At 37.2% G+C, this 12,172-nt stretch overlaps 1 protein-coding gene and 1 long non-coding RNA gene across 2 annotated transcripts in view; one reads left to right on the top strand and one right to left on the bottom strand.

Moving 5' to 3' along the window:
• Window positions 1-12,172, bottom strand: part of MDGA2 (MAM domain containing glycosylphosphatidylinositol anchor 2) — a gene marked incomplete at its 5' end in the record, with an annotated part of 232,745 nt that overhangs the window by 170,146 nt on the left and 50,427 nt on the right. The gene's annotated exons all lie outside the window — the stretch shown is intronic.
• Window positions 7,368-8,204, top strand: LOC128505090 (uncharacterized). The gene is made up of 2 exons (XR_008355531.1): window positions 7,368-7,455; window positions 7,542-8,204. It is a non-coding gene; the product is annotated as an uncharacterized LOC128505090 (long non-coding RNA).

The raw sequence follows: 12,172 nt of genomic DNA, 5'->3' as shown, positions 1-12,172 counted from the left end.
ATCTACCCCTTCTTTGGTTAGTGGGTTGCATCATTGAGCCTAGTATTGTTGACACCCGTTGATAGGCCCAAAGGACCTCATTGAAGGCAGAACCTCACTAATCATATTGTCGCCTAAATGGAATGGACTGAATCTATTGGCCATACCTTTTTACAAGCCTGATATATTCCCCATGTTATATTTCCACCATTTTATTTCAGCCGTGCATCAAATACAGTAAATGGTTGAATAATATGACTGCAAGAAGGAAAGTAGAAAGGTTCGATGTGTGTCCAGGTCAGCGATGATGACTGGGAACATTTGGCATTCTACCGCCTTTTTGGGATGTAATCTTCTCGCTGACCTTTTCATCTCTCCTGGATTTAACCCCTTAATGACAAAGCCCGTACCTGTACGGGCTCAAAATGCATTGTTTTCAATGGGTTTAGGGACCGCCCATTGTCCTTAAGGGGTTAAAGATACGTAAGGTAAGGGGTGATGAGGAGAACAGCATGTTGGTAAAAGATGAAATGAAAAGAGAAGAAAAGGGATCAGGCCGAACTCTTCTCATTCACTGACTCAAACAAGGCAACTCAGCAGTATATTAATGTTACAAGTTTGTATGCATACTAAGATGAAGTATACGATTTTGTTAAAAATGCTGTTTTTTTCATATTTTTTCAACAACAAACCCCCCCCCCCCCTGTTAATTTTATACACATACTTATGCTACCCACAGCTACAGGGAACTGGACCAGAAAATAGATATAAATAAATAAATAATCGTATTTTTATATTTATATGTTTATATATATATATATATATTTATATATTGTTATTATTACATGAATTATTATTCATTGATTTAGATAAAACCATCATATTCTTCAGCGCTGTACAATAGGCGCCAATTTGGATTTACAGAAACAAATGGTAAGGGGGGCCGCCGCTCAAGCAGGCAAATAAAACTAAATTTAAAATGTAATCCAACCAGATTAGATAAAAGCTCAACAAACAAATTTACCAATACGGTTATATATTAAGGCATTCAAATAGTAACCAGCATAGTGTGTGCTATATTTAGGTACCCATTTTAAATATAATAGCAGTGTTACACGGATCATAAAACTCATCCTTCCATGTGTTATGGATTTTAATTCAGTGCAACTAAAGTGATATTCATCGTTGCTCATTTCCCTTTTGCTTGATCGGGCTTTGAATAGAAGGATTAAGTACTACCTGGAAATCTAACTCTCAGAAGTAATTACAAAATAATAAATAAGGAATAAAAAGGGCACAAGGCAATTTTCTAGCATTTACCTGTTCTGTGTTATGCTCTGAATTCCTTCAATTTTTTATTTTCTTTATTTTTTTTTATTTTTTTTTATTTTCCTCAATGTAAATTAGAAAATATAAATAAAAATGATAAAAAAAACTGTATTTCCTAAGACATATTAAAGTGATAAAATAACGATTGAATAACTTCAATAGTTATTTTATCACTTTAATATGTCTTAGGAAATACAGTTTTTTTATCATTTTTATTTATATTTTCTAATTTACATTGAGGAAAATAAAAAAAATAAAAAAAATAATAAAGAAAATAAAAAATATTAAAATAAAAATACATTTATGAAATAGACCTTTGCTGTAAGTCATCATCACCATCACCATCATTAATTAATTACAAAAGAATACTAGAAATATAAACAATGGAAAAGTTTAGATTTTTTGGCATCAAGACTTGAGATCAACGTCGATGAGGTCATTAGGATTTTTGCTAAATAAAAGATTGGGCAGTTCTTAGCAATTTGTCTTGACTTTCAACCCTAGTCAACTCAGCCTTTAGAGAACCGATCCAAAATGTTTTTCATCACTATTTAACCCCTTAATGACAAAGCCCGTACATGTACAGGCTCAAAATGCATTGTTTTCAATGGGTTTAGGGACCGCCCAGAGGTTAATAGTTTTTAGAATATTTTAGTTGGCCTTGACTTTCTTCTTTCTTTTTTTTCTTGTAGCTAAACTTATCTTCATTAATTATAATTCATTTTTCCCTTTTATTTTAATATCTTGAAATCATTGTAACCTGTCATCAGTAAAGGCCTGGAATGTTGGATGCGTGTAACATATCTTGATTGGACTGAAGGAAGGTCGGAAAAAAAAATATTTCTGAAAATATATTTAAAAACTACTAAAAAAAAAAAAGCACAAAAATTTTAATTTTTCCCTTTTTTCTGTTTTTACTGCATATCCCTATGCAACATTTTCAATGTATTAAAAAAGCGTCCCCTGCCTTATATTATATATTGGGAAGTCATCATATAATATAAAAAATAAAAAAAAATGAAAAAAGTTACCTGGAGCTGTAGCGGCTCACTCCAAAATTTACTCCACCGCATTACTTAAGCACTGACCAGATGAACTGCATGAATCTAATCCTACACGCGTATGGGAGGAATGCAAAATATTTCTTAACCCCTTAATGACAAAGCCCGTACATGTACGGGCTCAAAATGCATTGTCCTCAATGGGTTTTGGGACCGCCCATTGTCCTTAAGGGGTTAATACCTTATCTTCCGTCTCTCTATCTTGAATCGGCGTAGCGTAGCGCTAGCTGTGCTTTTGTCCCCCGTATTATAGATGTAGCTGAAGTTGCAGGTGCGATGAATCACTGTCTTTATGTGCTTACGGACCCATTTTCCAAACCTGACGCAATCAGACTCGCGTACTGGGGGTGGGGGGGATCTTGGATCACTTCCCAGTCTAATTACGAAACGACAATGTATTATTAATCTCCCTTTAGATCAAGTCTTTTTTTTTTCTTCAAGCAAGTACATCTACGCTGCCTATTCTCCGACGTCGAAAGCTAAGATTCTTCTTAACAGTTTTGTTATGCGATATTTGTTAATTACCGGGAGGAATTTGGTAGCGGACACATTCAATGGAATCTAAGTACCATTTTATATTAACCCCTTAATGACAAAGCTCAAATTGGCTCAAAATGCATTGTTTTCAATGGGTTTAGGGACCGCCCATTGTCCTTAAGGGGTTAAAAAAATCTGCTTCTTTCATGCCTATACTTTACCTCTGGAATTGGAATATATCTCTTAAAAAAAAGGTCTACATAATTATGAGTTCACGCGTCACAGGGTAACGTTGGCGGATTGGAAGTCCTCTGATTAAATATCTTTTAGTACCTTTCAAGCAGAGGTGTAATTTTAGGGACCGCAGGGGCGCAGTTGTAATTGAAGCGGGGGTCCGTCCTGTCCGCAATGCTTCAAATTAGCACAACAGCCAGATTTATAGGTATTACGGGGGCCACGTGCGTCTTGGCGGTGTTTTGTGGGCCAAAACGATGTCGGAGTTTTATGGCCATTTTTTATAGCGACGTTGAAATCATTTTAAAAAATAAGAATAGTAACTTTTTTTTATTAATTTAATCTCCTACGTGTGCCCCCCCCACCATAGGGTGTCACAGATAGTAGGGTAGGACACATATAACATAAAATAACACTTCTTACCAGTCAGTGATCACAGCCAATCCAGTAAATAATATTAGTAAATATAGTAAATATCCTTCCACACATTTTGAGGGGGTTTTGGCAAAAAAATAGGAAAATATTTTCCTATTTGAAGAAATAAATCTGTAAACTGAATAGCAACTATCTCTTTCCTGGGTATTAGCAGTGGATATGTTCCTTTAATTGTTTAGATCCTTTTTCCAAACTAGATGGTATGATGTCATATGATGTCATATGATGGATATTCGTGCCATCTCATGTTAGCTTTTTTTTATACCACTAGTCGTGAAAATCTTTTGACCACCACTTTTTGGGTTCTGAGATGAATTCCTATCTATCTATCTATCTATCTATCTATCTATCTATCTATCTATTATCTATCCATTTATCTATCTATCATCTATCTATCTATCTATCTATCTATCTATCTATCTATCTATCTATCTAGCTATCGATCTATTCATCTATCTATCTATCTATCTATTATCTATCTATCATCTATCTATCTATTATCTATCTATCTATCTATCTATCTATTATCTATCTATCATCTATCTATCTATCTATCTATCTATCTATCTATCCATCTATCTATTATCTATCTATCCATCTATCTATTATCTATCTATCTATCTATCTATCTATCTATCTATCTATCTATCTATCTATCTATCTATCTATTATCTATCTATCTATCATCTATCTATCTATCTATCTATCTATCTATCTATCTATCTATCTATCTATCTATCAATCATCCACGATCCATCTATATCATGTTGGCCATCTTTGATGAATTCCTAGCTCTCTCCCAAATATTATCTCTCAGTTGTTATTTACAGGATAAAAGAGTAATCTTAACAAAAGCTGGTTCTTTTTCATCTTGTGATGACCGATCTTGCATGAAATATATTTCGGTCACATTAAATATGTACAACGGCTTACATTTAATATTTATAGAACGCCAAAAAAAAAGAAAATATAAACATTGAATGCAAGTCGTGTAACTTTCTCAACCATATCGGTTATTCCAAAGAGAAAATTGTTAAGTATTTTATGATGATGATGATGATGATGACATGGATATGCGGTGCAGGAGTCACACTTGAGCAAATATGGATATTTTATGTGAAAAGTTGTGGTTACAGGAAATGGCTTGAAGGCTGACATCATATTATAAGCACGTAGAAAAGTTTTTGTTAAAATGTGTATGTAGATCATATGAGTTACGAATAACTACTTATGGTGATAATTATGATGCAGAAATGCCCATTTCCCATCTGTCAGATAGGTTGCCTCCCCCCCCCCCGAAGGAAAAACACTTGGAAAGTATTATAGAAACTTTGAATTGGACGACAGATGAGACCACTTCAGCCCATCTAGACCGCTCGTTTCCCCTGCTGTAAAGACTCAAACCTTAACCAGTCGTTGGTCTCGTCTTATATTCAGGAGCCGTATGTCTGCCCCATGCATGTTTAATACCCTCACTGTATTACCCTCTACCACCTCTGCTAGGAGGCTGTTCCACTTATTGACCACCCTCTCAGTAAAGTAAAACTTCCTTACATTACATCTAAGCTTCTGACCCTCTAGTTTCAGATAATGGCCTCTCATTGTAACATTTCTCCTCCCTTAAAAAAAAAAACTTCCCTCCTGTAATTTGTTAAATGCCTTTTTGTATTTAAATGCTTCCATCCCATCCGCTCTCTCTTCTCTCCTCCAAGCTTTATATTATTCATATGGAATGGGAGTTGCTTTGTGTGGGGGAAGTACTAGTCAAGTGAGGGGTGGGGCTAGCGAGGCATAGGGGTGGAACCAGTGAGGCCTGGAGGTGGGGCTAGCGGCACGTGGGGCAGAGGTAGCCATAGATGTTCTGGGAGTAGGAAGGGAAGTGGGTGGAGACTAGACCTAGTCAAATGCTTTCGCCCTGCCCAAAAAAAAGAGAGCTGACCCGGAGACCCAGAGGAGCAAAGCCTCACCCAGAGACTCCGGCCCAAACCCAGAGAGTTCCCAGATATACAAACCAGCACGTGGCAATTGGTGGTTGCTATGCACGTCCGCATCTACCAATGCTCCTAAAGGAGGTGAAAAGTTATTTTTTTCCAGTGGGAATATTTTTCAACTTCGACACTGGTTCTTTTTCTCAGTACAATTTCAAAAGGTGTGATATTGAAATTTATTAAATTCTATGTTACCTTGACAACCTTGAACTGCACAGGGAAATATAAATATTTTTTTTTGGTTATTTGAAAAAAAAATAATCTAAAAAAACATCTTTAGAGAGCTATGCCATGTAACTCTAAAAATGCATTTCAAAACCCAACGGGGTTAGAAGGTAAAGGTCACGGACGACACACTGGCGGCATCTCAAAGCCAAATTCTTCCCACCTAGTCAGATTAGATCAGTGTAATAGCATTGAAGAAAGAAAACCCTGGGCCATTTACATGTTAAAAATTAATTAACTCCATCTGGACAGAAAATACAGAATTTCAACGATAAAGCCCATTACTGCTTTGGAGGCAACCGCTTAATTAATTCTGTCCCTTATGTTTTAATCCTTTACAGATCCATGGTCACAGTTGTAAAGTAGCGTTTGTTTTTAATTCACTTTCAATTTGCATTCTAATAAATAATGATTCACAAACCTTTACAAATAGTAGGGAAAAAAAAAAGAAAAAAAAAAAAAACACCGCAGAAAATTCCTATAACGGTAAGCCGGTATGGTTATTGCACTGTTTAATTAAACAGGGAATGGGTTTGCGGGTATAGAAGTTAAGAGATTTTTAATAGCATTCCCACTAAATTTATAATTAAGCCCCAAATGTATGCAAATTAAACAAACTAATAGTTTTTCCCAGGGAAACACTGCGCACCTATAGTCTTGAGAAAAGTTTAAGAAATGCAATTAACATTACAGAAGAGTTGGATGTTCACTTAGACATGTCTAAAACACAATACGCTGTCTTGTAAGCTATTACGTAGTCAGAGAAACATTTAACCTCTGCCCTTAGCCTCCCCTACACTTCCCATCCCCCAACAGAGCTCTGGGGCATTATGTCCCCGTGCTCCATGTCTTAAGGGGCCCATCTGCTTCATACAAGGTGTATGGAGGCTCGTGCCTGTGTGAATGTCCATTGAGCAGCAGAAAACGAAGGGCCCTATTCGCACAAAAGGGCGACCGGCCCTCCGGGCTTTGTGGCAAAGGACGTCCGCCCATACCTGGGAACTCTCCAGGTGAAATGCCGCTTCTCCGGGTCTCTCGGTCACTAAGGTACAACCCTGGGTCCCGGAAGCAGTGTTGCGGCATGCCCAACTCCACTTCTCCATTAAATTTAGCGCATGTCCCACAATCTGGGCGGGGCCACCCATAACGTCAGTGGGGCCACCCACTGACATCAGCCGGACGACCCACCGGCATCAGTGGGTTCAGCCACCGACATCAGCGGGACCTCCTACTTGTGTCCCGTAAGGGGGGCTATGGGTAGCCGGAGCCAGAACGTTCCCAGGTGTGCTGTCACCCCCATAATACGCATGACCCCCATCGCCTTCTCAGCCTACTGTTCATAGTTATTAATCCAGTTTGATAATGAGGATAAAATAATAGTCGTTTTAGGGTATTTTTTTTACATTTTGCTTAAGATGAAAATGTTTATCTTTGACTATGCTTGTGGTTTCTATCAAGTCATCTTTTAAGGGGAAGAAGACATAAATTGTTTAGCTGACCTCAATGAAACGTATAGCATTAACGTTTTTCTTGAGTGCTAATAATGAAAGATATATTTTCATAAAACACGTGGGAGTTACACTAAGCTAGATTTGTTACAGAAAATGGCAGAAACAGACTGAGAACGCGTCGGTCATAGTTCATTAACCCCTTAACGACAATTGCCGGTCCTGGCACGACACGGAAAAGCATGTGCTTTACGACAATTGACGTGCCAGGACCGGCACGTCTTTAAACGGGTGCAGAAAGCGATCTGTTTTCGCTTTCTGCACCCAAAAAACGTTGCTGAATGCCTCGACCTCGAGGCATTCAGCAACGCCGCGATCGGAACGAAGGGGCCATCTCTGGCCCCTCCACGGGGCGTCAACATCCGCCATACTTTGTATGGCGGCGGACGCCCGTTTTAAAAGCGTTTAGGAGGCGATCGACGATCGCCTCCTAAACTTAAATGGTGTCGCTGGAATGCCTCGATCAGGAGGCATCCAGCGACACCAAACACTTACCTTTCGATGGGCTGTGACCGCTCCGGAGAGCGGTCACAGCCGCAGCTGCCGATGATCTTCGCCATCAAGCAAGATGGCCGCTGCCCTGTAACAGGAACCAACAAATTTTAAAAGCTCGCTAGATGGTCCAGACCATCTAGAGAACTTTGGCTCCACTTGCAGGTTGAATACAGGTACTGCATTCACCATGCAAGTCAATGGAGCCCAGCTTTCTAATCACAGTGTGATTAGTAAAAATAAATTAAAAAATAAAATAAAATTAATAATAATTAGAAAAAAATAGTAAAAAACTAGTAAAATGTAAAAATCATTTCCCACTGATGTCACTATCAAGGGAACCTCCAAGTTGAAAAAAAATGTTAAAAAAAATTTAAAAAAAGGCAAAAAAAAATAAAATATATATATAAAAAATATATTTTTGTGAGCAAGTCCTAAAATTAGCATATTAGCTTAAAACAATTCTCGCATGGAAAGAGTTAAAATACTGGCATATTAAATGCCCGTGGGGTGTCTACTTTTAAAAAAGGTGTGATTTGATGGGGTAAATTGAATTGGCCAGGTTCAACAACGTCCCAATTAACACGGGGGAAGGATGGCCACACATCTAATTTCCAATTAGAAAAATGCACATGTACCAAATGTGGCCTTTTAGTTCCCACAAAAATGACAAACCCATGCATGTGGGTTATCACTGCGCTCAGGAGATGTTGCTGAACACATTATGGGGTGTCGTGTGACAGCGGCATATACCAGGAGCTGTAAATTCATACATAAAGTAGGTGTGTGTGGGAAAAATACACACACAAAAATACTACTGCAAACTTTGAAAACATGCTGGTGGTAAAATGTGTGCATGCAAAGAGTTAAAATACCAGCATTTAAAATACCCTGTGGTGTGTAGTTTTGAAAAATATATGGTTTTGTTGGACACACTGAAATGGCCCGGCTCAAAGATGTACCAAATAGGGCATGGGCAGTGGATCCCCAAATGCCAAAGTTCAACATTGAAAAATGCGCATGCCCCAAATGTGGCCCTTTTGCCCCCAAACGGCCAGGCAAAATCATTCATGTGAGGTATCGCTGTACTCAGGAGATGTTGCTGAACACATATTGGGGTGTTTTATGATAGTGACATATACGAGAACTTTTTAATTCATACCTGAAGTAAAATGTGTGTGGAAAAACAAATGCAAAAAAATGACTACCACAAAGTTTGACAAAGACTGGTGGTAGATATGGTGCATGGAAAGAGTTAAAATACTAGCATTTGAAATACCCTGGGCTGTCTAGTTTTCAAAAATATATGATTTGATGGGGTAAATTGCATTGGCCGGGTTCAAAGATACCCGAAATGGCACATGGGGGGAAGAATTACCAGATTTGGAAAAAATGGCTTTGAAATAGCAAAACGCTACCTGTACTTATTGCCCCATAATGGGTAGAAAAAAGCAAAAAAACATAAAAACATTGGGTATTTCTAAACTCAGGACAAATAGTAGAATCTATTTAGCAGGTTTTTTCATTACCTTTTATAGACGAGTAAAAGATTTTTCAACTAAAAGTTAGAAAGTCATTTTTTTCTAAATTTTTCACCATATTTTATACTTGTTTTAGTAGTAAATAATATGATACAATCAAAACAATGTCATCTAAAGAAAGCCCTTCTTGTCCTGAAAAAAACAATATCTAATGTGTGTGGGTTCAGTAAATGGGAAAGAAGAAAATTACAGCTAAACACAAGCAGCGCAGAAATGTTAAAAAGGCCATTGTCATGAAGGGTACAAAAAGTAAAATCAACCTTTGTCACGAAGGGGTTAAAGATATATGAATCACCGCTGTTCATCATCAAATTGTTTCTTCAGATTTATAGTCAAGGGACGCCCAACTGTCGTATTATTAATCTACATTTAATATCTTTCAGTAGAACAAAATAGCACCTTTTTATGGTCACGTCCAGAAATATCCAATACGACATTTAATGATGACAAGAAAACAAGAAACCTGTATTCCTTCCATCTAAAAATGACTATTTATTTTACAGTTAACACGAGGTAACTCGGGCTGCTTGGTGAGAAGCTTCTTGACCAGGTGAATGGCTTGGTTGAGTTACAACTTTTCAGAGTTAAAAAAAAAATATATCCTCTTCAACGAAATCAGTAGGAGAATCAACACTTGGTTGGGAAAAATTAAATGCATTGTTAAATTAAGGTTCAGCTGCAGTAAATGCAGTGAGATTTTACAGGTATCCATTATTCTGCTGACCAAAAAGTACATTTTGCTTCTTTTTGTTGTAACTCCTTTGGGGTCACAGAGAAAAACTGCAAATGTCTGCTGGCTGACATCATAATGCACGCGATCATTGGGCTTCCTTCTTTAAAGGTCTTCTTCATCATAAACATCATGATGTACATGATCTTTTCGCAGTGTCTCGGTGAGAAGGAAAGCACTTATTTATGCCTGCTTTGGAATGTAAGCAAAAGTGCTTGCCCACCTGTAATATGAACACAAGGCGAGAGCTTGTGGAACCATCTCCAGGATGACCTTTCCCACCACTGTAGACGTGTGCAACGACCCTACAACCCATCAGCCTTTTTACAAACTGTAAGGCTGTAAAATTCTGATTTCAGATTACATTGAAAGGATTGTAAGAGCAAAATTATAGTTAGACAGGCAAAAGCAAACAGAGTACTATTCAAGACGGGCAGAATAGATTTAAGACCCGATGCAACCGCAAAGTTTAAAAGATAACATTAACATAGAGGCTATGTCCCCACAGGAAAAAAATGCACATTATATTAATATATTTCATGGAACAATGTGTTATAGAAAAATGTAAAAATAAGTAATAATAATAATAATAAATAATTAATTATTATTAATATTATTTTTATTATTATTTTTATTTTTACATTTTTTCTATAACACAATGATCCATGAAATATATTAATGCATAATAATAATAATAATAATAATAATAATTATTATTATTATTATTATTATTCTTAACAAAAACAACAACAACAACAATAATAATAATAATAATAATAATAATAATACCATAATCCAGTTTACAGTTCAAGGCAGAAACATGAACAAAGAAAAAAGAGAAATAGAATTATACCAATAATAATTGGAAGGAAGATATAATTATAATCTATCTAATGTTTTCTTTCAAAGTTGTATAGATGTTGATAAAAAAAAACACTGCATATAGATTCAATATTTTTTTTTCTTCATAATTGATAATTATGTAAGAAAAAACAATGTGCACCCCCCCAACGGGTTTGTGTTTGAAGTTGCATGAAAAGCAGCTTTAGAAGTTAGAAGGCAGAAATACATATTTGCAACACAGCTGAAAGTTTTCCAAGCACCACACTATTTCTGCCTGAAAGCAAGACACACGCGGGATTTTATAGGGTCATTAAAATGATTCAGATGCATCCAAATCAGCATTAGTTCAGGTACGGTGTTTGTTCTCCGAGTTACAAACTGGTTAGCTTTGCTTTTTTTCCCCCCTGTAAGCAGGAGAAGATAAAATCCCGTTTCTGATAACATCAGCATTATGCTGCTCGGACGATATAAAACTATACTAACCAGTGATTTCAAGCTTAGAGGCGCGGAGATTAAAAACTCCCCCGTGTTCGCAGGGGGCTTTTTATAGCAGTATCCTCCTGTAGATGAGAGGTTCAATACATTCATAATTAAAAAAGGTAAGAATGTACTTTTTCAATATGAATTCCATAGCTGATATTTATATTAAAAATGTTCATATGTTTGGTTTTGGTGGGTTTCGGCCTTCTCCTGGATCAACAGCCAGGTTAAAATTGAGAGACTCTTGTCTTTTTTCACCCAAAATTACTATGTTGCTATCGGGCCTGGACTGAGCATATAGAACACCAGCCAAAAGTCCAATTGGCTAGGGTGACCACGTGTCCTAGATCGCCCAGGTCAGTCCTGTATTTGGAGGAACAGGCTGTGCCTAGAGTCTGTGCCCGTTTGCCAAAGTTCACCGGGAGGCCAGAATAATAAAGCTTTTCCTGCACCTGTCTTTCTCCGCAAATCTATCTGTATCATTCTGGCATCTCTTTGGACTTCCGCAACATGATAGAGCCTCGGGGACAGCCTCTGTTCACCGTTAGGCCATGTCTAGTTGTCCATGGAGAAGCGGATAAAGGAAAAGGAAAGAAGATTGAAGAAAGAAGACAGAAGAAAAAGCAAGAACACAAGAAAAGAAAACACACACCACTAGTGTAAATAAATAAGTTATACTTTCCCTAATTAGGCAGCAGCACCCAAATAAGCGTTCCTCCAACACTTAATAATCTACACAATTCTTCCAAATGAGGCGCACATCCACATAAGGGAAAAAAAGATTTTAAAAAAATATAGTGTAACTCTGTATGCAAATAAGGCTTCTGCAATACTGCAAGTAAGTAGTGCA

This window comes from Spea bombifrons, chromosome 9 (genome assembly GCF_027358695.1).
Source record: "Spea bombifrons isolate aSpeBom1 chromosome 9, aSpeBom1.2.pri, whole genome shotgun sequence".
In the NCBI taxonomy this organism is placed as follows: Eukaryota; Metazoa; Chordata; class Amphibia; order Anura; family Pelobatidae; genus Spea; species Spea bombifrons.
Note: the sequence above shows the minus strand (reverse complement) of the source record. Positions and strands in the feature narration are given on the sequence as shown.